Source organism: Schistocerca americana, chromosome 2 (genome assembly GCF_021461395.2).
Source record: "Schistocerca americana isolate TAMUIC-IGC-003095 chromosome 2, iqSchAmer2.1, whole genome shotgun sequence".
NCBI lineage: Eukaryota > Metazoa > Arthropoda > Insecta > Orthoptera > Acrididae > Schistocerca > Schistocerca americana.
Window position 1 is genome coordinate 173960423 of NC_060120.1, and position 6000 is coordinate 173966422.

The following is a 6000-nucleotide window of genomic DNA, read 5'->3' on the forward strand; positions in this document are numbered from 1 at the left end:
CCTGGCCTCTTAACAGATACCCCTACATTGTGTCTGCACCTACGGTAGGGCTATCTGTTTCGCTGAGACACCCAAAACCTCCCCACCAACGGCAAGGCCCAAGGTTCATGGAGGGGGAGTTGCCTGTATAAAGAGGAATAGAACCCCTAACTGGTACGCCTTTTATGGTTCAAAATGGCTCTGAGCACTATGGGACTCAACTGCTGAGGTCATTAGTCCCCTAGAACTTAGAACTAGTTAAACCTAACTAACCTAAGGACATCACACACATCCATGCCCGAGGCAGGATTCGAACCTGCGACCGTAGCGGTCTCGCGGTTCCAGACTGCAGCGCCAGAACCGCGCGGCCACTTCGGCCGGCTACGCCTTTTATGCGGCAATAAAGATGGAACGTCGCTCTCATAGACCTCTAGGAATTTTAAAGTGTATTTTCCTCCTCCTTTTTGGTCTTTTCGCTCCTCCACATCGTTTTTGTTTCTCATTGAGGTATAAATTAACACAATAATGTGTTATTAAACCATAACCTTTGTTAAAATACCTATAAACAAAAATATAAAAATTCATTTCTTTTTACATTATTGCAGTTAAAATGTACTTAAATTGAATGCGCAGACGTAATAAATCAAGAAAATTTAAGGTCTATTTTTCAAAGTGTAAGTTTTGCACACTTTTCGTGAACACTTCTAGACCGCTGACTCTTCACGAGAAATACGCTTACAGGCAGTTTTTCTCTTTTTTTACATGGACAAAATGGATAAGTTTTTCGTTTTTCAAGCTTGTCCGTTGGACATGAAGTGTCATTCATCACCTCGAACTAAAAATTTATTGCGTTGCCTAACGCTTTGTTTTTCCTTTGACGTCTCTTCTCCTCCAGAAAAATTGATATTTTGTAGCTCTTGAGACAGATTAGAGGTTCCCAGTTAGTATTGCACGAAATCGAGGATCAAATGTAGAGAACACTTCTGTGGAAATCGAAACGTAATTTGGTTGTTTTTCTTAAAAATGTCCATAAAGAGTATTTGGATTTGATCTACCTGTTGCCACCATGTGGTAGAAAATAGCCAACGGCCACACTCTTGTTTTACGATTAGCAGAATAAAACTGCACTTCCTACTTAGTGTATCTATTCCACTTTTTGTGGCGCAGCTCAGTGTAACTGGAATGATGCACTGAAGAAACATCTAAGTTTCCCCTTTTTTTTGGGGGGGGGGGGGGAGACGTAAGAAAACAGGGTCATGTCTTTTATAAAGCCATAAAGGCGAGGTACAATTTCACGATCGCTTCTTGCTTGAAATTTCGCTGGTATCTGTTTTCTTTTTTTTTCCTTTTTAATGTCCCAACTGATGTCAAACCGTAAGCTAGTAGCTCCTGGACAAGTTGTAAAGAATAAAATAAACTGTCAACTCGCAACTAATATTTCTGTTTGTATCTTGAGATGACGAATTACAGACTGATTGATGGATGAATAGTTCACCTCTGCACTGTAACACTAATTACTAACCGATGCGCAAATACTTCACCTCCTTGCTATTCTCTGTTGTACGTACCGCACGTTTTTGGTTTTAAGTCTTACAAGTATTTACATAGCTAGTCCGCCTCGGAAGTTGAATGGTCAGCGCGCTAGAAAAGTATGCGCGGGGCCCGGGTTCGTTTTCCGGACGGGTCAGAGATTTTCTCCGCTCAAGGGCTGCATGTTGTGTTGTCTTCATCATTTCATCCTCACCGACATGCACCACATAAAAAGGCTTGCACCGGGCGACTGGTCTACTTGACAGGAGACAATAGCCACACCGACGTTTAACTCTTTTCATAGCTGCTAAAAATTCGTAATCACAAATTATCAAGACTATCCTTATGTAATTGGGCTAGGAGACATTATTTTATGCGTTTTAGTCCGACTTAAAAATGTACAGTCAAAACTCATTTTTATTCAACTAATTCTTTTTTGTCCTTTTTTGGTGAAAATAGAGTTACAGCGTGAAACACGAGTTCGACAGTCGTCAAAAATTGTTGAGACGTTAATCATATGACGGATAGTAATAGATAATATTTAATTTCACTAGCATCTTCTGCTCATCATTTCATTCGTTGGTGCAACGAACTGCGTCCGAATGTCATACTGACGATTTTTTTCGTCATGCCTGAAACAGATGCTGTGTCAGTTCACGAAAAGTGCTGGGTGGAGGTAGGTATGGATGTAGACACCTTCCCATCGCATTCCAGACATACTCTATGGGTAACTAACGAGTCACAGCAGTCAAGGAATTGCAGTCTTGTGCCTTGCGTCATCGTTCTGGAGTACGCCATTTGGTAACCTGGACAGGAGGAAAATGACAAACAGGTTTACCATTCTTGGCCTCTACTGGCGAGCATATAGCCGTCCTTTAAGAATTACTAACACAAGTTTTTGTATGTCCATCCTTGTGACTGGAGGTCTGAGGGACTTCGGCCGCTCACTTGGGTAATAAAGTGGAACACCTACAGCCGTCCTACTGATGTCATTTAATATACGGATATCAGTTTCGTTGCTTCAGGCCTTAGCTGACGCTGATACAAGTGTTGGGTGATGGTGTGGAATCTGCATACTAATTACGGGAGGCGTCGATGAACATATGCAAATTTACCCTCCAAAATTGTGAATGGGGAAACATTACTCTTAAATGAAGCAATGGTTACAATTACTTCGATTTATTTCAATAAAAGGATTATTAAACAAATGACAACCTGTGGCAGCATTAATATGATAAAATTATCGATAAATAAATGACAGCCCATGGAAACATTAAATCCGTAGCATAGAGAAAATAACTGGTAGCGACCGAATGAATAGTGAGGGTTGCAAAGTTTATGGAAAGTGAAAGTACTACGAGAGGGAATACGTCACATCTGTGGGTAAATTTGAAAGCAAACTGTTCATTACTGTAAAAATGCAAGTGTTCAGAATGAAGCTTAAAGTAATCGGAATAAAAAAGTGACTCTAATTTCCTTACACCTCATCTCGCAAATGCGGCATGACCTCATCATAGCCGGCCGGGGTGGCCGAACGGTTCTAGGCGCTACAGTCTGGAACCGCGTGACGGCTACGGTCGCAGGTTCGAATCTTGCCTCGGGAATGAATGTGTATGATGTCCTTAGGGTAGTTACGTTTAAGTAGTTCTACGTTCGGGGAGACTGATGACCACAGCTGTTAAGTCCCATATTGCTCAGAGCCATTTGAAGACGGCCGGAGTGGCCGAGCGGTTCTAGGCGCTACAGCCTGGAACCGCGGGACCGCTACGGTCGCAGGTTCGAATCCTGCCTCGGGCATGGATGTTTGTGATGTCCTTAGGTTAGTTAGGTTTAAGTAGTTCTAAGTTCTAGGGGACTGATGACCTGAGAAGTTAAGTCCCATAGTGCTCAGAGCCAGTTGAACCAGCCATGTGAACCATTTTGAACCTCATAATAACATAGCAGGTGGTGGGTGAAGGGGCTGTAAAACCGATCACTGGTGGGACCGATGATCCATCCCAATGACTGCCCAAATTAGACCGAAATGCTTCTAAGCCCCCAGTGTACCTGTTCAGGCACCTCTTCAGTGAGTCTCAGCTTCGAAGTCTAGAAGCAGACACTCTGGATCATGATCTTGATCCGACTTTTAATGAAATGTGAACACGTTTCACTGCCACATATGTTGTCGCTCACTGAATTCAGATTGGCTCGGCTCCAGATCTTTCGAGTGGCGACTGATCGAACTGCTCGTCTCTTTCCTCTGACAGATTGACCAGTGACTTGCATCCTACGATACTCTTCCGAAAAAAGTCACTTACCTCTCTCCATGTCTCTTTCTCTGGCCAATAAGATGCTCTGTCTGTTCACTGTTCAGTACCTCATTCTAACTTAAAATCTATTTAGGCCAGCCAGTAATGGTAGGTTTTACACCAAGTAAGCATTCAATTTTGCAACGTCGAAGCGTTCGGCAACCCTCGTGTTTACAGTGACCCAGGATCGATCGTCCCCTATACATCAGTTAGATGTTTATCTTTCGTTTTCTGTGCTGTTCTGGAAACAGCTAGCTTTCTATATGTTGAGTACAATGGTTCAAATGGATCTTAGCACTATGGGACTTAACTTCTGAGGTCATCAGGCTCCTAGAACTTAGAACTACTTAAACCTAACCAACCGAAGGACATCACACAGATCCATGCCCTAGGCAGGATTCGAACCTGCGACCGTAGCGGTCGCGCGGCTCAAGACTGTAGCGCCTAGAACCGCCCGGCCACTCGGCCGGCTGAGTACAATGGTTTCTCCCTGGTAAATTGGAGAGTCTCCTCACTCCATTTGTTGGTCATAAAATGTTTTTGCCAGGCGTTTTCTCCATGGGAGATGCATCTGTGATTCTATACAGTAGCCTGAAATCACACTGCGGTTGTCCACAGGAAAAGCTGCAGGCCGGTGGCCAGTTACTCTTGACCTCCAAGAATCTGGCGCTGATGGTGGCTCTCTTTTACACCTTATAGTGGGTTTCTATCCGTTCTAATCATCTGAGGTGTTTGTAACTGCTTTCAATTTGTACATGTCGGCCAAACATGCAGGAATTTCAGAACCAGGTATATAGAACATCTCAGAGCACTGAAAAGCAATAGCTCACACTCAACATTTGTAGACCACCTGGGCACTGGCCGTTGTGGCAGAGCGATTTTAGGCACTTCAGTCTGGAACCGTGCGACCGCAATGGTCGCAGGTTCCAAACCTGCCTCGGGCATGGATGTATGTGATGTCCTTAGGTTAGTTAGGATTAAGTAGTTCTAAGTTATAAGTGACTGATGACCTCAGATGTTAAGTCCCATAGTGCTCAGAGACATTTGAACCATTTTTAGAACACCTGGTAGCACATAATCACCATCCGACAAACACTGAAATTGACTTACGCATGCTGAAAACTAGAAGCAGCTTATACCAAAAATTAACTGTAGAAGAAAACTATCACATCCAACAATCAGTAACCCGAGGAAAGAAAGTACTAAATGAATACACAACACTGTGGAATAAAACCCTCTTTGCCACAATAGAAGAACTATACAAATAACACCCACACCAAAACTACTCATGAAAAAAAAAATTGTCTCTCTCTCTCTTTCTCTCTCTCTCTCCCTCCCTCTCTGTCTCTCTGCCCAGTCCTGAACATACATACACACATACACACACACACACACGCACGCACGCACGCACGCACGCACACTCACACAAACCAAACACCACAGACGTCAAATATACATCAAACTCGCGCACCTCACCAAGCCAAACAGGTCACGAAACAAATGAATTCTACAAAGCCGGAACAACACGTAATGGCGGCGAAAACTCCACCTATGTTTTGAAAAATCGGAGGAAGTTCAGTGTCAAGCGACCATAGGCCACGAAATCAGCCTGTCCACCTCGCCAACAACATATGAGAAAGCACTGCAACATCAAAGCCGTAAGTTACACACAAAAAAGTTAATATATACTCATTTCCGTCTGTAAATGCATAATAAATAGAAAAATTAAAATTATGGTCTGCTGTTTGCGGATGGAAAGTTGTAGATTGTATAGCAGACTAGCTACCAACATAAACTTTCAATAAAGGTATGTAAACTATTGCATACATCCACTCTTTTACCCAATTAAGCTATGTCTCGAACTTTAGACATAATGCTATAAACAACATACAGTGCATCAGGTCGTTAATACATATCTCAACTGTGAAGTATGACCAAATGATGTATAACATTTTACAACAATTATTGCCGCGAGGGATTAGCCGAGCGGTCTTAGGCGCTGCAGTCATGGACTGTGCGGCTGGTCCCGGCGGAGGTTCGAGTCCTCCCTCGGGCGTGGATGTGTGTGTTTGTCCTTAGGATAATTTACGTTAAGTAGTGTGTAAGCTTAGGGACTGATGACCTTAGCAGTTGAGTCCCATAAGATTTCACACACATTTTTTACGACAATTATTCATTCACAAATGTAAATATTATGTACCAA